This window comes from Pan troglodytes, chromosome 2, assembly GCF_028858775.2.
Source record: "Pan troglodytes isolate AG18354 chromosome 2, NHGRI_mPanTro3-v2.0_pri, whole genome shotgun sequence".
Classification (NCBI taxonomy): domain Eukaryota; kingdom Metazoa; phylum Chordata; class Mammalia; order Primates; family Hominidae; genus Pan; species Pan troglodytes.
The window spans coordinates 20,834,455-20,857,704 of NC_086015.1; the positions used below are offsets into that span (position 1 = coordinate 20,834,455).

A 23,250-nucleotide genomic window follows, 5' to 3' on the forward strand; every position below is an offset into this window, starting at 1 on the left:
GCCCACAGTTGCTGGTTCTGTCCACACACTCTCCCACCGCAGTTGTCAGACATGAAAGACATCCCCAGCTGTCTAGAGTGAGAGGGGACACAGAGAGGAGGCTGCAAGGCCTGCCTGTGTTTGTGCCTTAACCTTTAAAAGCAGGGCCCTGCAAAAGGACAAGAGCAGTTTAATTTAAATCTCTCTGGAGCTTAAACTCAGCTTTTCTTTTGTTTTTTTGATTCCACCTTGTTGCTCTTTCCTTTCTTGCTGGGTTGTGTTTGCATTTTCTCCTGAATGTGTGGTTTCCATCTCGTCCAGCAGATCTAAGGTAATTTCAGTTTTGTTTCTAAAAATGTCATTGTCTGCTTCTTTCCCACCGTCTGTCTTTTGTCTTTGGACAATGTGAATATTTAGCCACATAACACATAGAGATTCTCTTCCCAATGCTTTATTTTAGGACTACTCAGATCTGATGTAGTCAATAAAACACTCATCTATCAGTTTTTTAGCTCTAATATGATGTCTAATAAATACGTTAAGTGACATTACATGAAGCAGAACTGTGGGCTACTGCATTTTTTTTTTTTTTTTTGCCTGCATATTTTTTGGTACAGGAAAAGTAAGACACTAGATTTTGGATATGCTTTCCTATTTTCTTAAACAAACTCTAACAGTTGTTATCTGTCAAACCCAGGGGACTTCAAATGCTGATACTTGGTGTCTTCAATATGACTACATACATAATCTGGAAATAGTCTAGCCTTCATTTCGTAAAAGCACACATTGTTTTTTTGCTGCAGGCATCTCAATGTTGGAATAATGTCTTATTCTTAGACTTTATGTTTTTCCATTCTTAAGTAATCCTGAAACTAGCTCAATACATTGAGCTGGCTATGTTGTTTTTCAGATGGATTTCCTGAATTGCTAGCATCAAGTACTTTGCTCTCTTTTCATGACACCCCACTTCTATTTATAGCCAACAGATGATCAGAAGCCAGGGTCAAGGACAGTTGCTGTTTGGTCAAGCCCAGCTGTTGAACGCTGATTGGTAACTGGCAAGGTGTGGCAATTGCCATCTGGCCATGCCAGGGTCCTGATAGCACTGCCAGCATTTGTTTAATCCAGGCAAAGCAGCTAACTTCAGCTTGCTCTGCTGAAGCAAACCTGTTTTGGACATCTCAACCGGTAAAATTGGTTCCTGAGTTTAAATCCAACTTGAAAATTTAAAGCAGCACCATCTGAGTCATTGGGGTCTATCAAGACACACTTTATATCCCCCTTGGTTCAGATTCAGAGACAGAAGCATGTAGTCTCAATTCCTTTCTGACGAACAGCATTGAGTACTTCTGCAGAACATAAACTAGAAAACCAATTTCTGTAGCTCAGAAAGATGAGTATTTTTATGGCTCTCCATACTGGAAGGGAGAGATGCATTAAATCAATCATATGAATTAACATGGCATCGTGGAGCAGTATCCTCCAGAAATTAGATCAGCCCCTAAAAGAAATCAAGTCACTGTTAAATGGTGGAGTATACATTCTGTTAGTGAGTGACTTGACACTTGTGAGGGTTGAGGGACTGGTAGGAAAAATGCCTGCTCTCTTGGTTAAAACTTTACTGGGATTGGTATTCAGAACTCTTGGCAAGATTTATGCAGATCCTGCTTTGTACTTGCAAATTACTTTCACAATAATTTCAGTCGTTATTAATCAGCAGGCATTGTGTGAATGACAGATGCTATATAATCTCTACAAAACAGTCCTCAGGATCTGGTATTCCATTGTCATTTTCCCCGTGCAAGGACCAACAAAGCCCAGCATCTTCACCATCTTTCTGGGAGAGGTTGGAATGTTTTCCCTTTTTTACGAGAGGAAATTGAGTCACAGTAAGAATAAATGCCTCTCTGGGAGCCAGGATGACACTTGACCTCAGTTTCTCTCTTAGAAGTAAAGGACCCCGGCAAGTGTTCACAAGGAAATGCATTTCCTTCCTGAAGACAGCAATTTTACTTTGAGGATAAAAATTAGTAAGATGCCTTCCTCATACAAATCTTATTGAGGCTCTCAGAATATAAACTTTGGATATTCTCATGTTCAGAGACCCTGTTTTTAAGGGACCCTGTGTGGTTTGCTGGCCAAGAGCATCAACTTTGGGGCCCACGCGGCCCAGTGTTGAATCCTAGCTCTGCTACTCAGTTTGTGACCAGATGCTAGCTGGGAGAGGTGGGTGTCCCTCTGAGTCCTGAGTTTCTGTTTGCATGGCCTGGGCTCAGATGCTCACTTAGGGCGGAGCACAGGTCAGATGGGCTGTGGGTTACAGCTGCAGCCTGGGCTCTGGTTATTCCCACCCCTTTCTTTCTCACCCATCCTGGACAGAATCTGTGGTTAAGAACCACTGTATGGATACATAGAGTGAATCTTTGTCAAATATAATATTTAGTAGTTGTATGATTAAATTTAAAGGCATCTCTGGCAAAATCCCAAATAGTCTTACTGATAGCCTTTCTAGTTGTGTGTAGGAAGTGAGTGTGTTTCTGACAGGTTTTGAGATGAGAAATACCACACACAAAAGAAAATCCAAACCATTAGGGTATTTGACTGATAAAATATCTTTTACTGTATGGATCATGAAGAGATAATTCAATACAGATGGTTAATGAAGATATTTTTACTTCATTGGTAATTTCAAGAAATACAAATTCAAAGAACAACAAAATCAAATTTTCATCTGCTACGTTTGTAGATTTAAAAAGAAGATTGACTACTGGTGAGGATGCAGAAAGATGGGCAATCCCGTTTGTGGTTGGCCAGAAATTTGATACAATTTTTATTATACATAGATAAATAACTTCCTAGTACCAAATTTTTTGCCAGTTATTAATACTGAGTGTTATTAACACTGGGAAGTTATTTGTCAATATATAACAAAAAGCCTTTAAAATGTTTATATCTTTCAACCGAGTCATCTATTTTAAAGAAATAATAATTTTGTAAAGGAAACAAAAAGTTATACTCAAAGATATCCTTGCAGTGCTACAATTTTTAATGAGGAGAATTGGAAACAAGCTCAGAACAATAAAAGGGTGGGTGGTTAAATATGCTACTTAGAATGAAATATTATGCTGGCATTAAAATGAGATTTTAGTAATAATCTATGGTCATAGCTACCATTTATGAAGAGTTTACTATATGCCAGGCCCCAAGCTAAGCACTTTGAAAATATATTATTTTATTTAAATCTTATTACAACAGATTAGTAACCTCCCAACTTCCAACAATTTTATCACCTCATTTAAACTCTTGACAAATTAGAAAATGGGGGAAAAAAGTGTTAACATGAGCGAATTCTCTTGATATTCCTTTAAGCAAAAAAAAAAAAAAAAAAAGGAAGTATACAAAGTTGTATGCACAGTAGTCCCCTCTTATCTGCTTATCTGCATGGGATGCCTTCCAAGACGCCCCACCAGATGTCTGAAACCTCAAATAGTACTGAATCCTATATATTCTCTGTTTTTTCAAACTGATAACCAAAACAACTACTAAGTGGTATACATCGTGGATACTCTGGACAAAAGGATATTTCACATTTCAGGAGGACCTAGTGGGACAGCGTGGGAGTTCACCAAGCACCTTAGAATATTGCACGATTTTAAACTTATGAATTGTTTATTTCTGGAATTTTTCATTTACTATTTTCAGACTGCAGTTGACTGCAAATAACTAAAACCTTGGAAAGTGAAAGTGCAGGTGAGAAGGGACTGCCGTAGTTTCAGCTCAACTATAGAAGTACAATAAACCCACTCATAATCTTATAAGTAGGAATAAAACTCCAAACTGCATACAGTGTAGGTTTGTATTATTACCAAGTTCCTGAAGTATCAGTGGGGGCTGGAAGGTGGAGGACAGCTCCATCGCTAGTCATTCACATGCATTATTCTGGATACATGAAGTTTAGTGAGAAATTTACCGAGATGTTGAGTGATTTTTCTCTGTATTGTAGCATTATGGGTAATTTATGCTTTTCTGGCTTTTCCACATTTTCTACAATTAGCATGTAGGCGTATTGCATTAAAAATGCTTTGAAAAGTTTAGAAAACTTAAAGCAATTTGTTTTACTAATTTTTTAAAATAAGAGGGCAATGACATCTCTATTCTTTACAGTCCTTTTAGATCTGACAGCTCAGTAATTTAGACAGGAGAGAGAAAAGACAAAGCCCAGTGGTCAGAGGGAAATGGGAGGTGTGTCCCCTCCCAGCTACAGTGAGGGGGCCACGTGACGCCTGTGGCAGCATCTGTGGTCACATATGTTACAAGTGAAAAAAATATCACAATGAGGTTGGTAAAGCCTTGGGCATTACCCAACCTCATGTAGCTACCAAAATGTTTATTAAAAAACTATTTACAAAAGAAAGAAAGACACTATTAAGGGGTAAAACCAGTTTTCTGTATTCTCTAAGAATAGAGATGTTCCCCCAAGTTAGCATGAGAGGCTAATTAGGGAACAGCGCTCTTTGACAAGAAACAAGAAGCAGGCTGGTCTCCTGCTGCTTGCAGGATCTTTGAAAACTGAACTGAAGTTAACTTTGAGGCCGGCCCAGCATTTGTTAAATCTGAGCTTCTGAAGCTGCCGCAGCTGCAAGGTGTGCTCCCAGCTCCTGCAGCAACCCAAGTAACCGGGGGAAGTGCCGGAGGTGGTGAGCAGAAGCAGGGAGAGGGGCGATCCCCCTGCAGGATGGGATGCCAGGCCCAGGGTTGGGCCTTACAGGAAGTGCCCAGCTTTTGTTGAGGTGGCTGTGCCAAGCAGCAGAGGGCCCGCCCTTGTTTGTTGGGGTTTTCCTACTGGGTTCCGTGATGAGGTGGCTTAAAAGCAGAAGACTCAGAGAACCCTAAACGCTGGCTCAGGCCTGAAGGCTGAAGTTAGGTGCATTTAGAGAAATCGTTCATGTATGCAGGGGGCAGCTGGAGCAGCTGGGAGAGAGAAATGTCAAGTATTAGGTTCCAGATGGGCTCCTAGCAACATAATGCTAATTTTCCAGAGTGCTTTCACCTTTCTTCAGAGCCACTCATTCGTTCCTTCAACTGATGTTTACTCAGTATTGTTATAGGCACTGGAGAAGCCAAGATAAATAAGATACCTTTGCTGCCCATCCAGGTAGGAGACAGAGAACCAACAAACACATTTCAGTGTGGTGAGTGCTGTGGTGGGCCCAAGACCAGGGCACTGTGGGCACTCCCTGGAGAAGAACCTCACCGAAGCCAGGGGTTCCAGGAAGTGATAATATCTGAGCTATGTCTTACTTTGGTGCGTCTCCGATTGTAACGGATGCAAAAAGCACTTGGGGATCGTGTTAAAATGCAGGTTCTGATTCAGCAGGGTTGGGTGGAGCCTGAGATTCTGCGTTTTTAACAAGCTCCCAAGTAATGCCAATGCTGCTGGTCCAAGGTCCACACTTCAAGTAGCAAAGTCCTAAATGATGTCTAAGAAGGAGTCAGCCAGGTGGAGAAGTGGGAAAGGATATTCCTAAGAGAAGGCACATCCCACGCACTCCACTTAGGGAGCAGGAAGGGTTGCCCCTTGTGGGAAGTTGGGGTTTTGCTGGGTAGGCTTGAAATTGCCCTGGGTTGGCCTCTTTATTCTATTAGGGGTTTAATTCATTTAAAGTTTGAATCATTCATTCAAGTCTTTAAGGCTCAGCCCTAAACCTGATATTCTAAGAAATATATTCCTAACACTCACCTGACGTGTGTCCTTAATGGTGCCTAATGGTCTTTTTTCCTTAGTGATCTTTCCCTCTCATGTAGATGATAAGATCCTCGGAGCAAACCCAGTGGTGATGATCAGCCAATGTGATTGAGTTCTTAGGGTCCTAGGCTATAGCTGTACAAGGGAACCCATTGCCTGTTCACACCATAGCTAGCACAGTGCCTGATACACATGAGAAGCTAGTGCTCATTACATACTGAGTTTAAAATGAACGGATGAATTAGTATAAATACCTGAGGTGGGGTTCAGTAAGAAAATAGTAGAGTGATTAAGAGTACAAGCAGTGGAGTTACAATGCCTGGGTGCAAATCCTGGCTCTGCAAGTGCTAGCTTCATTAACCTGGGCACATCCTATAACCCCTTTGTGCCTCAAGTCCTCATCTGTAAAATGGGATTGATAGTAATAGCTGCCTCAAAGGATTGTTGAATAAAATAAATAGCATAATACATATTGATTGCTTCTAAGAATTATAAACATTCAATAATTGTTATCTCTTATTTTTGTTAAGGGCTGAGTTTGACATTAGCCAACCTGTCCACATATTAACTGGGATACCTTGGTGAGGACAGGAATGTTTGTCTGAGGTAGGGATTATGGGTGAACCGATGAATCTTTGCTATGCCTGCCCTTCACTAACACACATTATGGCCGGTAATTGTATTATTTTTCATAAAATACTTATTTGAAGCTAAAATAGGAAATCACATACATAAAGATAAAAATAGAGGTCTTGGCAGGATTCTTCAAATGGGACCCTCAAGTATGAGCTGGTTTCATGAGACCACCTGTAGTTATTAGGGAGTGCTGTGTGGGAGAATTTTATTCTGTCTCCCTGTGTAATCACCTGAGCTGGGCTTTTGGAATTCTAGATGAGGTAATAAAAATAGGAATGTTTGTCAACAGGCAGCCAGTAGATATACACCTAGCTGAAACTGTATGTCGTATGGGTGAGAAGGCCATGGAAACTTGTGACTTCACAGCTCAATACTTTTGTGAATTATTTACAGTTTAGAGTGGCTATTGAAAAGCTCTGGGGCTGATACTGTCTTATCTTCTTTTCTTTTTTTATTCATAAATACTTAGACCTGCACTGTCCAGTACAATTGTCACTAGCCACATGTGGCTATTTAAATTAATGAAAATTAAATAAAATTAAAACTTCAGTTGCGCTAGACACAATTCAAGTGCCCAGTGGCCACATGTGGCCAGGTGTCACTAAACTGGACAGCACAGGTAGAAATATAGGACATTCCATTGGACATTACTGACAGAGTGCGAGTTGTAGACTTTAAGAGTTGCAGATTATAATTGAGTTACCCAGAGATGGCAAAATCCCAGAACTCATGCAATAAGGATGTTGCAGAATCAAATACAAAAATTAGGAAATGTAAAGGGCAAGTTTGTGTTACCTTTAGACAATAAAGTTTGACTCTACAGAGTTTTGTTCAATAGCTATTAAATAACCAGGCACTTACTCTATGTAAACTAAACAAAGGGCTCTGGGGAAGAAAGCAAAGTCTGTCAGAGGCCATCACTGGCCCTAAACTGCTTGCTGGTGAGTTGGATAGATACTAAGTGCATAGAACATAGTCCAAGGAGGTATGTGAGGAAAAGCTGATGAAATACTGAGACTGGAGTGAGTTCAATACAGGAGGCGATGCCTGACTTTGACATGATAGGAGGTACAAGTGGGACTGAGTCAAGGAGACAGTAATGGGTACAGCATGCTGGGGAAACAGAGAATAGGTAACTCCAGATGAATTAAAAATATTAATAGAACTTGAATGCCAATCTAAGATGATTAGACATCATCCTACACATGGTGGGAGCCACAGAAGGATTGGGAGCACAGGAGTGCCATCAAGCAGGTAGTATTTCACCAAGGTGAGTCTGGCAGGGCTAAAGAACTGGACTGGAAGAACCAGCCATCTTTGCTGGGATACCAGCCCAGAGGTTGTAGAAAAAATCCAGGCAAGAGGTGAGAAACACCTGACCAAGGTCAATGGAAGGGGAAATGAAAAGGGAAGCAATAAAAAGGAAAATTCAAAAGGTTTTGACTGATTGGAAAGATAACTGGCAGAAATGTAGCCAAAATGGCTTACTTATTTTGGATGTTTGGGGTTCAAGAAATACCTCTTGGTTTGGAACTTGACAGGTTGCTCCTCAATGCAATTTCACTGAGTCCTGTTATACCTTCTTAGACTGTTATCTAATGTTGTTGTGTGCATTTGGTGTCTACCTAACTCCAGGGTAAGCAATCTGGGGCAGTGATTATGTTTGCCAGGCTTTGCTTTCTGCCCCAGAGCTTGTAGTTTAGTGCCATGCATGGAAAAAGTGCCCAGTTATTGAACAGCTGTTCTACAATTAACTATAGTCAAGCCCTATTGTCTAAACTTATCTTTTAAATATACTGGGGTAAAGGGAAGGAATTACTCATTTTAAAATAAAAATTCTGATTAAATGTTCCATTATTTTGGTAAATAGAGATGAATGTCTATGAAATGTCAGTTTTCTGAAAAATGGGGGTAAAAATACCTACCTCATAGAGTGCTGAGGATTACATGAGATGCACGCCAAACTAGCTGTGGTGAGCCATCAGTAAATGTTGGTTGATTCTAATCTAATGAACTGAATTCTGCACAGGATCGAAAGATCCACATATAATTTCATACCTATTATCTCCCTACTTACTCATCTGTTGGATGCCATAAAATGAGGGATGTTCTGGGGTTCTTCCAGATCACTCCAGGCAGAATTGTTAAACATCTAGTTTGCTCAGTGTTGCAGAAGCCAGGGAGGGGGCTCCAGAGATAACTGCTCACTCAGGTGTCTGGCTTTCCCCTCACTTCTTCCTGCTTTTGTTGCTCTTTTGGAGTGGGACAGTTGTCAGTAGAGCACCACAGGATAAGAAACATAACAGTAATAAAGAAAACTTTCCAGGAGGAAAGGTTGCAGTGTTTGTATGTGATGTGGCTGGTTTTCATAAGCATCAGAAAAACAGGGTCATTGCCCTCAAGTTCAATGTCAACTTCTGCCAGAACCTACCCCAGGTTGGGCCATGGCACTGTGAGAAGGGCCACAGCTTCTTCCCTGGGTGCCTTCCAACTAATTCTCCCTTACCTTATATATTGAGGTCAGACAAAGGTATTTCATAGACTATCTTCAGCTTGTCGAGAACTCTCAGGGGCCCTCTTTTGCCTAAACAGGAGGTCTGCGCTCCACTGCTTTGTTTCTCTCCAAAAACCTCATCCACCATGTAGACTCAACCTTACTTTCTGATTTTCCAAGTCCATCCCTATCTTCAATAAGGAAGAAGTGCACTATTTCATGTACCGAAAGATCCAATATCCACTTCCCTTCTGGCTTTGGCCACAGCCCTCACCCCGGATGACTTCTCTTGGTTTCTGCTTTGCTGCATTTCACTTATCCTTCTATAGAGCGAAGACCCACTTCTTTCAAGATGCCTTTTAAAATTATTCCAGCCGGTAAGCTTGTCACTTTTTTCTGGATTCCTACTGCACTTATTTACAGTGACAAAAATTTACTACTCTCTAATTGTCTCTTATTTCTTACTGCTGATTTTCCAACTAGATTGAAGTCAGGGTTTATGTCTCGCCCTTCAAATCACATTATCAAAATTGAAGGTGAGGGCTCTGTGGCATTTAAAAAAATCTTAATTCTCTTTCAGGGTTTTCAGAGCGACCTCTCAGAGACTTGGCCACAGGGCAGAGGCTTCATCTTTTCTCTCCTTCCCCCACCTATTCCCAATCTTGGCTTCTCTCAAGTTCTGATTTTAGATGCCTTACATATTAAGTAAACTTTTGTCTGAAGAAAGGCTTCCTTAGCTAAAGCTTAAGAACTACACAGTTCCCAGCCATTGGAAACTTGAGAGTTGGCTGACTAGTTATGGTGGTGAGGAGTATTCTAGATTGACCCATTCTGCTTCATGTGTATCGAAAAGCTGAATTACTTCAGGGAAGTAAAGTAGAGAATGGGGCTCAGCCCTTGGGAGATGTAGCCCCACACATAGAAAAAGTACTTTGTTGCTTGTAGTAAACTTGGAAAGCACAGAAAAGTATAAAGAAAATAAAAATAATCTCGAATCCTCCTACCCAAAAGGAACGCTTAATCTTGGTGTACTTTTTGGTTTTTCAGTCACACACATTCACATCAATATAATTTGTCCCAGTTGAGATTATCCCACATATTGAATTTGGTGTCCTTCTTTTTTCACATACAATTATACCATGATCACTAAAATTCCTCTTACATGTATTTGTGATGGCTCATTGTTGCAGATTGCTTCCCCAGGAGGCAGACTCTGAGATGCAGACTGGCATGGAGGATGCTTATGAGGGACCACCCTTGAAATCAACATCTGCCAAAAGGAAGAGAGGAAGCAGGGTTAGACGGAGGGAGAGGCTGAGCTGTGATGTAGGCCTTACCCAACCCCATGGGGGAACTCTGGAATTGGGGTGGCCCTCTCAGCTGTCCTAGACTGGGGCAAAGGGGCCAGACCTTTATACCTCCTGATGGACTTCTCTTTGGTTTCAGGCTGCCCCAGAAGAACACATGCTCTTGGGTGAGGCAGTCTCCAAAGAGAGTTCACAGCTGATGTCCATTTGGGGCAGCAGTCCCATCATCTGGGAGAATAGTCCCTTCATTCCTGAAGTGGGATCAGAGCAGCATGTCACAGCCTCCACCACACTCATAACACTACCCATAACACTCATAACGTAACAAACACTCAACGCTATGCACTGTAGTGCATAGTGTAGTTTACTGTGCTTTCAATAATGGCTGAAATTGAGGACTTACTATACAGCAACGTTGTGCTGGGTGATCTCACTTAGACCCCAGAACTGCCCAATGAGATGATTGCTAATGCTATCTCCTTTTACTGATGTGGAAATAAGACTAGACACTAAGTGGGTCCCACAGCTGATAAGTGCGGGAAGCCAGGACTTGAACCCTAAGCCCTAGCTTTATTTGTTTTAGTAAGTACCTAAAAGAATGTTTCTAGGTAAGAATTTCAGTTTCTATGCAAAAACATTACTGCATATTAAATGAAAAGATGTATACTATACTGCATTTTCCTTTCATCTTCAGAACAGACTAGAAAGATGATTTTCAGAATGGTAAAAATAATCATTGCTAGTCCAAGGTGAATTAGAAAACTTAAATAACTACATGAGGGCATATTTTCAAAAGTTGTGAATAAATGACAATAGGAACTGCAAGTGTTTACTTATAACACCTTTGATTCAAACTGATATATTCAAAACACAAAGCAGCAACTGCATGTCGATGTGAAACCTCAAGCTCAACCTGCCCTTTTTTTTTTCTACCTTGCATGTAAATTATTATTTCTACTACATGTGAGCAGGAAGGGTAATGCTAGGGCTTCTATGTGGTTGTCCAAGAGCCATTTATGCGCATCGCAATTAGTGTCATTTTTGAAAAGCTATTTCAATTAAGGGATGATAAAAATTACCATTTTATTCTTCATATTATTATAGAATTTAGGATTTGGGGGTTAAGTTTACTTTCCATTCTTATCTTCGTACCACCATTTTATTAATTTTTTCAACAAGACTACCTAAATTTTTTATATTTTTTAAAGAAAATCTTCCAAAATAGAGGTTTTACCAATTTTTTGCATTGCTCTATTTGCCGTACTATAATCTACACGTGCTCCTGATGAGTCAAGATCAATACTCTTTCAGGGTGATTGCATTTGTTTATTTATTTAATCCCACTTATGCATCAGCACAAAAATTAAAATTCAGGGTCAGTTATTGCTGGGGAGTGTTCTCCGCAATGTAATTTGGTTGCTAGGAAACCTGTGGGCGGGCGTTAGCAAGAGGAAGAGAAAGCTCCTCCGCCAGCAATTCAATAGCAGTATTGGCTTTCATTTCAAACGTGCTAAATAATAGGGCCCTGCAATTTGCCTCCGTTAGCCCAAGTTGCTTACTTTTCTTCTTGAATGGAAAATTAATCTGGTTTAGTGCCGGGTAACATTTGCAACCATACTTCCTCTGCCAGGCATTAAAAAAAGAAGTTCCCACTTTGGGAAATAAGAAAGTTCTGTGTCTTTCTTCATGTTTTATCATGTTGGTTTTTTTTTTTTCCTTTCTTTTCCTTCTCTCTCTCTCTCTTTGTTAAGAAAATGCATCATGTTAACAGCCTTTAAGCCCAAGATCAAGCCAAGAGGTAGCAGAGCTCAGGAAAAAGAGATCAGGACAGCCCTTTATTTCTAGGGTGTAGGTAGGGTTGGGTGTAAAGAGTTCTGCTAGGGTCTGAGGAGGAGATAAGAGAATTGACCTAGGCATAGAGAGTGCTTGGGGAACTTGGCAAGAGGTAAAAGGAAACCACATTTCTATGTCAGCTCAGGTCCAGCATATCCTCTACTTGACCCCTGTCCACACATAAAGCAGAACATAACATCTTGCATAGAGTAGGTGCTCAAGAAACATGTGTTGGCAACACACAAATCCTAATGTAATGAGCCTGGATACAGGAAGTTCTATCAGAACAGCTGCAGTCAGTCATAGCGTTGTTGGGGAGCATGTTTTAGGCCTTATGTAATTTCCTGTCTCGGGATGAAAAGAAATGGACTAACAGCCAAGGCTGGCAAGCTGTTCCTGGCTGAATGTGAACCAGGCTCCAGTTCCACATCCCCAAAAACCCTCCTATGCTTTCCCCCTTTTGAGTAAATTAATTTTTATCTGCCTGCTCTGAGTTTGTAAGAGCTATTAAGAATGGGTCAGTGCTACCTTCAGAACAGATTTAACAGAATCCCTATGCCTTTGCAAGATTTCTAAAACCTGGTCCAGGCTAGGGATACCAAGACACTATCTTGAGGTTCTTTGGAAACGTGTCTTCTCTCCTTTCTTCCTTCCTGTTGCTGTAGGTAATTTTCTCAGGGCTGGATTGATCCAGCCTGCTGACTAGGCTTCCTCCTGGGATACTCCTCTTCCATTCTACCCACTGTGTCCTCACAACCTTCTTTGTCCATATGAGGTCGTTCGTAGAATCTTCTCCAATCGTTTGTCTTTTCTCTTGATACTACGTGCATCCACTGTTGTTTCATAGGATGATATCAGCTCTTTTCAAAACCACAGACAGCAGAACTCCCAGGTCAGTGTGCCTTAAAATGGAAGCCAAGCCATCTTGGTGGTCTTCAGAGATTTTCTCCAGGGGCTGGGAGCTCTCAAAGTTTGAGTCACTATGCCCTTGTAGTTTTTCACTTGAGCAGCTCACCCTCTATAGTGCTTGTATCATTGAATTTTTGAACTCAAGCTTGTGGTTTACACTGATCTTACAATGGGCAGTTAGAGGGGAGAGGCACAAATAGGAGAAAGAGAGAAGAAGAAATCAGAGTTAGATTTTTAGAAGTTAGGCATGCAAGGAAAGAGAACAAATGGAACCATCGGCAGAAGAATAAACAAGAACCAAGACGGAAGAAGCCAATTAGGTTCACCATAAGGACTTAGTGATCTTAGAGCAAAAACCATGCCTTCAGATGACTGAAGAGAAATAGATGGCAGAATAAGAGAATCAGGAATGTTGAGAAGAGGTGAAGGCCCAGAGCATAGGGATTTGGATAGGTCTTTTGGGGAGAGGGGAGTGCTTATTACAATTAGCAGGCATTGGCCCGGGTAAGACAGATCATAGGAAATGGAATTCCTCTTCCTCTCATCCTTTCTCCCACTTCTGACATTTTCCATTCTTTTTTCTTCTCTTTGGGGTATCTTACATTTCTTTTCTCTTCCCTGAATGAATCAATTAATCAATCTTCCTCCCTTCTCTCTTGCCTTAATTTTTTGTGAACTGTAGGTCTTGACCTATTAACAGGTGATGAAATCAGTTTTGAAGCATTTTCAAAACATTGAAATAGAATACAATAGTAAGCTGGGTGCGGTGGCTCCCGCCTGTAATCCCAGCACTTTGGAAGGCTGAGGTGGGCGGATCACCTGAGGTCAGGAGTTCAAGACCAGCCTGGCCAACATGGTAAAACCCTGTCTCTATTAAAATACAAACATTAGCCGGGTGTAGTGGTGTGCACCTGTAATCCCAGTTACTCGGGAGGCTGAGGCAGGAGAATCACTTGAACCCTGGAGGTGGAAGTTGCAGTGAGTCGAGATGGCACCACTGCACTCCAGCCTGGGTGGCAGAATGAGACTCTGTCTCAAGAAAAAAAAAAAAAAAAAAAAGAAAGAAATAGAAAAGAATATAAAGAATAAAAGACAATAAAATAGAAAATATTTGTGTGCAACTTAGGGTCAGGGCAAACTTGTTTCAGTTATGTGTGTGTAAAATTATTTCAATCAGTCAAGAAAAGTTTGAAGGCAACTAGGATATAATTTACAACTGAGGAAATTTCTTTATTATTTGGTATAATTAGTAATGTTTTTTGATGAGAACTTTTAAGAGGGTCATGTTGATAAAGTTTTAATATTTCTTTCTCTCAACTTCTGTCCCAAACAAAAATATCTTGAATTTTTAAATTACTTTTCCCTGAAATTTTTTTCTTGTGTATTAGCACCCTGGAAAGAAAATATGTTTTGTAGCTGAAAAACATCCTAATACTCATTACATATTATACAGAATATGGACTTCAGTTAAACCCGTAGGCAATCTCCATTTTCTGGATACAAATTAACTGCAATGGGTAGGTTGTTGGCTCAGAGAAGGTGAGTTTTATTAACACTCTTGGATGCGGTTATGGCAGGCAACAGAATGTTGAGACATGCAATCAGTTAATTTTTTGTAAAATATGGCAGGCATGGCCTGGAACTAGGAGAGATAAGTGGAGAGTAACCAACCCTACCTTCAAGAAATTTTCCTCCTTGACCACAAGTTTATATTTTACTTCTGGTTTACTTGATATGTTCCTTTTCACTAAACATTTTAATAACATACACCTGTATAGTAATTTCGCCATCATTTTAAATTTTTTCTGTTTTGTAAATTATAAAAGTTATATATATTTGTTGAATCAAAGTCAAACAATACAGACATGTAAAGGAAAAGCTCAAAAAAATCCTCTTCTCACTACATCACCACTCCCCCACCACACACACATACATAGCCCCCCGTTTCATGCCTCACTTCAATATCCTTTTGGCCTGTATCCCTCTAGATATAGACAAATGCTATGAACATTTTAATGTGCACACAGTCACCTGGGACCTCGTTAAATACAGCTTCTAACTCAGCAGGTCTGGGGTGAGCCCTGACACCCCACATTTCTAACAAGCTCTCAGGTGATGCTGATGCTACAGGTCCAGAGATCACGCTTTGAGTAATGAGGGGCTAGACTGTTGCACTGTCCTGTACAGTATCTAATCACCACATATGACTATTGAAATTTAAATTTCAGTTACTTAAAAAGGAGAGAAAGTATTCTTTTACAAGCTGCCTTTTCTTTTTTTCTTCTTAAGTCATATAGATTACCTTCTAATCTCCCCAAAATGATTTTTAAATTTTATTTTTATTATATGTTTACATACAGTATTTAACAAAAATATTGAGATCACACATAATTTTTGGTGCATATCTAATGAAATATTTATACTGAGAGAAGGATGATTATCTGCTTATCATTTATTCAGCTATTCATTCATTCAATGACAGTTGTTGAGTATCTACTATGATCATCTAGACAAAACACAGACCTTGACATCAAATTATTTTCAGTCATAAATTGAGAGCTTAAAATTTGTAGCCTATCTCCATATCAGTAAAACTGCCCACAAACTATCTTTTACCCATAACTGGCTATCCTCTGTTTGAGAAACTGACACACACATAGAATAAGATCCCATAGTCTCACAAGGATGGACATGATTTAAACCCAAGTGATCTTAACTGGGTGAATTCCTGCACCCTGATTTGTGCCCAGGCCAAAAAAAGTTCACTCACTTTAATCAGTTGCTTTTATGGAAGGAATATTCTTGTTGCTTTTGACTTATAGAGTAATGCAGGTTTTCTTTTTAGAAAGCGCTTAAGAATTCTTTAAATTTGTTATTAATCAACTTATTGAGGCACAATTTACTTACAACAAAATGCGCAGATTAAAGGTATACCATAGGATGAGCTTTAATAAATGTATACCCTTGTGTATATTCTGCACTATCCTGATGTTGAATATTTCTGTCACACAGTATAGTTTCATTCTGCCTCTTTGCACTCAAGCACAACTTCCACTCCTACTCCCCCTCCCCACCATAGGCAACCGCTGTTCTGATTTCTATCATTATAGTTAAGTTTTGCAGGTTTTAGAACTTTTCATAAATGGAATCATATTATAGTGTATACTCCTTTTTGTCATTCAGCATAATGGTTCTGAGAGTCATCGTGTTGTTGTGGTGTTGGTACTTTGCTCCTTTTTATTACTGAGTAGTATTTCATTACATGAAGGTACCACAATTTGTTTATTACTCAACTGTGGTGAACATTTGTGTTGCTTCCAGTGTGAGGCTATTCTGGATAAAACTGCTATATACATCCATGTATATTACTTTTAGTAGATATAAGTTTTATATCATCTAGAAGTAGCTGAGTCATACAGTAGATAAATATCTACCTTTAGAAGAAGTTACCAAATTACTTTCCAAAGTGGTTGTACCACTTTACATACCCATTGGTAATGTACCAGCGTTCATTTCTCCACACCCTCGTCAACAGTTGGTGTTGTCAGTCATTTTAATTTTTACCAATTCTAGTAAGTGTTAAATGGTTTCTCATTGTGGTTGCAATTTTCATTAATGTTGAGTGTCTTTTATTTTTGAACTCTTTAGCATTTGTATAACTTATTTTTGAAATGGCTATTCCAGTCTTTTGCTCATTGGTTTGTTTCTTATTAATGGATTGTAAGAGTTCTTTTTATATTCTGGATACAAGGCCAGGGTGAGATATGTGTATTGCTAATGCTTTCCCTCAGCAACTGGTTTGTCATTGCATTTTCTTAATGGTGACTTTTGAGAAGCAGAAGCTTCCTAATTTTGATGGAATATAATTATCTATTTTTTCTTTTATGGCTAAAACTTCTTACTTCTTAAGAAATCTTTGCCTACCCCAAATGGCAAAGATATTTTCTTAGAGTTCTTCTAGATGTTTTATAGTTTTAGCTTTTACATTTAGGACTATGATCCCTTTTGAGTTAATCTTAGTGGATAGTGTGAGATAAGGGTTGAGATTCAGTTCCTTTCATATAGATATCTAGTTGTTCCAGCATCATTTGTTTAAAAGACTATCCTTATCCTTTTCCGTTGAATTATATTGGCACTTTTGTCAAAAATCAATTGATTGTATACGTGTGGCATGATAGGTTTAGTTAAGCACTGGTATATTTAAGCACCAGTATATTTTTATATTTTTTTCAATCTTAAAATCTTGAATGTATTCAGGCCTGGGGTGATGACTAGAACTGATCTAGATGAGAACAGTCAAGCAGTGTGCATTGCAGGACATTTCCTACCAAGCTCCTCATTTTCTGATGCTCCTCTATGCTTCCACATGGAGATTGTACAACAGGCACATGCTCCCTGGGCCCAGTCGGACAGCGGCCTCTTAAAACTCAGTAGTCCCATCCCCTCACCCATCACCTCAGCCTACCCCTCCTTCAAGTCCTGAGAGTACTAGAGGAGAGGACCTCTCATGCTTTGAGGCAGAACCTAGCACACCGGTGGCAGTAGTCAGGATGGAGCCTTCCTCATGGACCTGAAGACTTCTCTCTGAACCACCAACTGGCCCTTTCTGTTGGACCTAAAGGGACCACAGGGTGTAGGAGACAGTCGGGGTACATTTAAATCCTGCTCTATAGTAAGCCCTACTTGATGAGGTTGTAAATCGTGGTTCATTGCTTCAGTTGCTTTATGTTTAAAGTACTCACTAATTTCATTCAGCAAGGAAGAATGATCTAAAGAAAGAAACTGTAACTTGGAGTTAGAGCCCAAGACTTGGATTGGAGTTCCAGTTCTTTTACTTGCCTAGTGTGTACTCATCATAAATAATAGGAGTGCTGTTAGTGACACACAGGATTGTTGTGAGCATCAAATAAGAGCACTCTGCAAATTGTGTATTCAAACGGTATTTTAAGCATCTTTCCTTCAGTAGCCCCAAAAGTTGCTATATTCAAATCTGAGTCATTACTTAAATAGGCTTTGTTGAAATAAAGTGCGTAATGACTTTGAGTGGATCCACTCTCTTTAAAAACTCATCAGCAAACATTTGCTTCCTGAGTGATTCCTCTGTAACTTTGAAATACATGAGAAATGATTCTATAGAGGATAACTGCTGCAAGCCTAGGTCATAGTCAACTTGTCATTTGTTAAGGATTAATACTTTTGCTGAAAATGTATCAAAAATATTGGCAAGAGCATGGGCTGGACATAGAGTACTTTCTTTATGGCATATAAACAAAAACAAAACCTTTCCCCAAAAGGCTACATAATACCTTACTTCATGTATTATGAAATATGTATCATTATATTTTCCCCTGATATTAATTAATTTCAATAAATATTTTGTTGGTAAACATTTTTCCCTAACTATAATAGTGATGCACATTCATTTTAGAAAACTAGGAAACCATAGACATGTATAAAGTTGAAATTGAAAATTGCCTAGCATCTTTGCACTGAGAGGTAACCATTATTAACATTTTAAGGAGTATTTTTGTAGCCATTTGTACTCATATATATATGCATTTTTAGAAAATTCATAAAGTATTTTTGATATAGTTTGGCACATTGCTTTTTTCTCATTATAAGCAGATTTCAATATCAACGAATATGTTCAGAAAAATAATTTTGAAAGCTGCCAAATATTTTATCTATACTTAGAATTTCTAAAAATTATTTAAATATTGTTTTTTCTAATTCTTATTAAATTAAATTTATCAAAATTAAATTTTATCTACTTAAATTTGTAACTGTTGAATTTCAGTTGCTGAAAGAATTCTGTTTACTGTAAGAAAAATAAAATATGTCCGCTCAAATACACACACTAATTTTAAAGGTAGACCATGCATTTTTAGCAGAGACAATATCAACTAAAAGGAATTAAAAAATTGGTTTTGAGTAAAAAGAGCTTTCTTTTTTTCATGGATAAAGTATAGATATACTGTACATAGAGTATAAAAACAGATATGCAATATATCAGTAGTATTAATATTTCATGGAGAAGAGAGATGATTAGAAAAAAGAGTCTAAAAAGATTTCTTAGGAGGTGATAATGAAAGATAGATTAAGAAACACTGAGATAATCTTGTAGAATTAAAATCCTGCAAATAAGTTTCCTCTCTAACATACAGAATCTTCTGATGTTCTATCTGGTATCAGGTGGTCATTTCTTTTTGAGTACAGGATGCAGAGAAAAGAAAATATTCAAGTTAAATTAAGGTTGAAATTTCACATGTTGTAATTCCATTTAAATAATAGCACTACATTCTAACACTGTTCAATGTCAAATGGAAAACTCATTTTCTTACTTTAAAAACCCAGAATCAATCATTTGTCTCTTAAAAGAAAGTATTGTGGTTATGTTCTTTGTATTTTAATTTGACAAACTTCAGTGGTTTTCCAAGAGTATCAACTGTAGTTTTATATGCAAATCTAATAATTGAAAAGACGCAATCACCACAAGAACAAAAATGATAGCAAAATGCACTGACTTAGGTTGTCTTTTAATAACAGCTTTATTGAGACATAATTCACATCTATAAAATTCCCCCTTTTAGAATGAACTTTTCAGTGGTTTTTAGTATATTTACATAGTTGTATAATCATCAGCACTATCTAATTTCAGAACCTTTTCATAACCCTAAAAAGAAAGCCCACACCTATTAGCAGTCACTCCCCATTTCCCTTTCCCAACAGCCCTTGAAACCATTAATCTACTTCCTATCTCTATCAATGTTTCTATTCTGGACCATTCATAGATTTGGAATCATACAATACATTACCCTTTGTAACTGGCTTCTTTCACTTAGCATAATGTTTTCAAAGTTCATCCATGTTGTAGTATCCATCAGTACTTCATGCTTTTTTATGCTCTGAATAATACTCCACTGTATGGTTATACTACATTTTGTTTATCCATTCCTTAGTTGGACATCTGGGCTGTTTCTACTTTTTGGCTGTTATAAATAATGCTGCCATGAACATCTATGTATTAAGTTTTGTGTGGACATATGTTTTCAACTTTCCAGATATATACCTAGAAGTGAATTGTCAGGTCATATGATAATTATGTTTATTTTGAGAAACTATGAAACTGTTTTCCAAAGCAGCTGTAACATCTTACAATCCCATCAGCAATGCATGAGGGTTCCAATTTCTTCACATCTTCATCAACATTTGTTATTGTCTTTTTAATTTTAATTATCCTTGTGGGGCTGAAGTGGTTTTAATTTGCATTTCCCCACTAAGCAATAATACTGAGTGTCTTTTGGCATTTCATATGTCTTCTTTGGAAAAATGTGTATTCAAATCCTTTTCCCATTTTTAAATTGGGTAATTTGTCTTTTTATTGTTGAGTTATAAGAGTTCTTTATATATTCTGGATACAAGTCCCTTATAAGATATATGATTTGGAAATATTTTCTCTCATTCCTTGGATTATCTTTTTACTTTTTTGATGATGTCCTTTGAAACACAAAAGTTTTAAATTTTGATAATGTCCAATTTATCTACATTTTCTATTGTCATTTATGCTTTTGGTGTTATACCTAAGGAAACATTATTTAATATCACAAAGATTTACTTCTGTTTTATTCCGTTAGTTTTGTAGTTTTGCTTTTACATGTAGATCTTCAATCCATTTTAGGTGAAATTTTGTATATGGCATAAATAATGTGAGAGTCCAACGTCACTGTTTTTCATGTGGATATCCAATTATCTCAGTGCCTTTTGCTGAATAACTTAGGTTTTGAATCAAGATATAATAATGATTGATTAACAGGTTAAGATCCTTGTCTGAAACAGCCTTTCTTTTTTTCAATTCTATCACCCTTTTTCATTCCTTTCCTTATGTGCAAAATGCCATTTATTGTACTAATATTTGGAAGTCCTATCTTTTACTGAAGATTATTATTACCAATGATGGGAAAGTGAAGCGCTCTGGCTGGTTATTTCCTCATCTATAGAATTCAGGGCTTGGACCTAGATTTTTCAGCTCACCGAGACCCTGGTTAATATGAATTTAGCATACATCGCATCCACATATTGTCACTTTAAAAATAATTAACATGTTATAAAATCCCATAGCATTAAAATTGCTATCAAGTAATATAATGTTTCTTCGAAAGGACTAAATTTAAACTTGGAAAAAAAATAGGATTCTGGTGATGGTGAGGGAGGATTTTTAAGGGAGAGATAGTGAACCCTATCAGGTGCAACAGAGAATAATCTCCAATAAAGGAGCTCTGCATTTAGCAGCAAGGACACCATTGGTGACCTTCGAGCGAAATCTCAATAATTGGTGGGTGAAATGGGTAATTTTATGTGTCAACCTGGCTAGACTGTAGTTCCCGGTAGTGCCCACCTAATCTAATTGTTGCTCTGAAGGTATTTTGTAAATGCACAATCAGTTGACTTTAAGTAAAGGAAAAATTTTTTGATAATCTGGGTGGTCCTCATCCAATCTTAAGAGCAAAGCTGAGGTTTCTCTGAAGAAGAAGAAATCCCGGCTGTTGGCCTGCCCTACAGATTTCAAGCTTGTCAGATTCCACAACTGCATAAGCCAATTCCTTGAAATTTCTCTCTTTGTATGCATATACATATATATGAATGTACATGCACACATAAATGCTATTATATAACATAATATACCTAATATATTATACAAACTTATAATTATGTATCATATATAATTATATATTATTATATATTCCATACATATATACACACTGATTTTATATATCTATAAAATATATCTGATTTTATATATTTATCTATAGATATTATATATCTCTATCTGTCTATCTATCCATCTATCTATCTATCTATCTATCTACCTATCATCGAGAGAGAGAGGAGAGAGAAATGTTTGCCAGGAAAATAAAGGGGAGACCAGAGGGCAGCTAGTAAAGCATTTTGGGTATTTGGGAGAGCGAAGGGGTTTCAACTAGTTGAATCTAACAAGCAAAGTATTGTATTCAGACACTCCACAATAGAACCCCTTGGTTATATTTAATAACGTTTTTTTTAAAAATAGAACTAACTTTTTTTACATTCATCTCCCAACTTTTTTGTAAATATGCACTGAGTAGTTTAACTTTATGATCTCATGGTATAATTTTAGGATCTGGACTCCCATTAAAAGTTTCTGTCTTTCACTGAGTGCCAACTACTTGGATTGCACGCTTAGTGGCAAGAAACGATCAATCAGGCTCCATAACATTTTCCTTATAAATTCCCCCTTTTTACATGTTGGCAGACATCATTTAAAAAGTCACAAAAGAATCATCAGGGGGAAAATCATAAAAACAAAAAGTAAAAATTGTAACTTCTATACCAGCCATGGAATGATGGCTATCATGGAATCATAATTAATCATGGAACAACATAATTAGAAGTTCATTGGATAAAGTCAAGGAAATATGTGCTTTATAAAATGTAAGGAAGTACTGATAATGCCAGAGAAGTAAGGATTTTACTTTCTTATCTAAGTCCACAAAATGATACAGTCTTCTAATTACACATTACAAACGTAAATTTACATTCTAAAGTGCATGCTGTAAGGGAAAAAAGAAAGGATTTGGCTTACTTTCGTGCAGAGCTGGATACAGTAGTCTACAAACAAGCTGGCATATGTTGACATAATTTGATTAAATACTGTCTAGCTATAATTTAAGTCCTGTTACACTCTATTGATTGCATCCTAGGGCTATGTTAGCTTTGAAAAACTTCAGCTTTGTCAATGAGCATCAGGTTTACTGGGCTACTAAAAAAAGTGTAGTTAATAAATCAGTGAAACTGCCTTGAGTATGGTGATGGAGTTTTGTTCCAGAAGAACTCCATGAAGATATTATATAAGCATGAAATCTGAATTTTCTTGAGTCTAGTGACTTTCAATCTTTTTGATGTCTTAGATATTATTGTGTCATGCTTGGTTCTCAGCATGAGAGTACAGTATTTGTCAGGGAAGACTATGGTAATAATGTGTATATAGATCTTCAACTGATTCTAAAATTTGAAGAAAGCCTCCGTTAATTTGCTGGGATTATATGTTAACAGATATCATTCATGGTAATCTGGGGTCTTTACTTTTCTAGAAAATTTTACTTTTACATTAAATTTTACATTAAACATCATATAAATCACTGAGTGGTGTGTACTATCATTAGCTAAGAGGTTACTGGTTAGTTCGGTTATATCGTTAAGTGCATTCTTCTTAATAATTTTCAGTATTTATCCTTTGGGAGGACAGAAAAACAAACTGCATATGATAGAAGCCCTTTAGAAAGGCTGACTTGTGTTGTCATGGTTAGATA

The 23,250-nt window shown here is 37.9% G+C and overlaps 1 protein-coding gene across 1 annotated transcript in view; it reads left to right on the top strand.

Moving 5' to 3' along the window:
- The first annotated feature begins 212 nt into the window (after window positions 1–212).
- PLCL2 (phospholipase C like 2) overlaps window positions 213–23,250 on the top strand; it is a 247,265-nt gene continuing 224,227 nt past the window's right edge. Inside the window, exon 1 of the mRNA XM_054680392.2 lies at window positions 213–310. The gene's annotated coding sequence lies outside the window, so the exon portion shown is untranslated. The remainder of the gene's footprint in view (window positions 311–23,250) is intronic.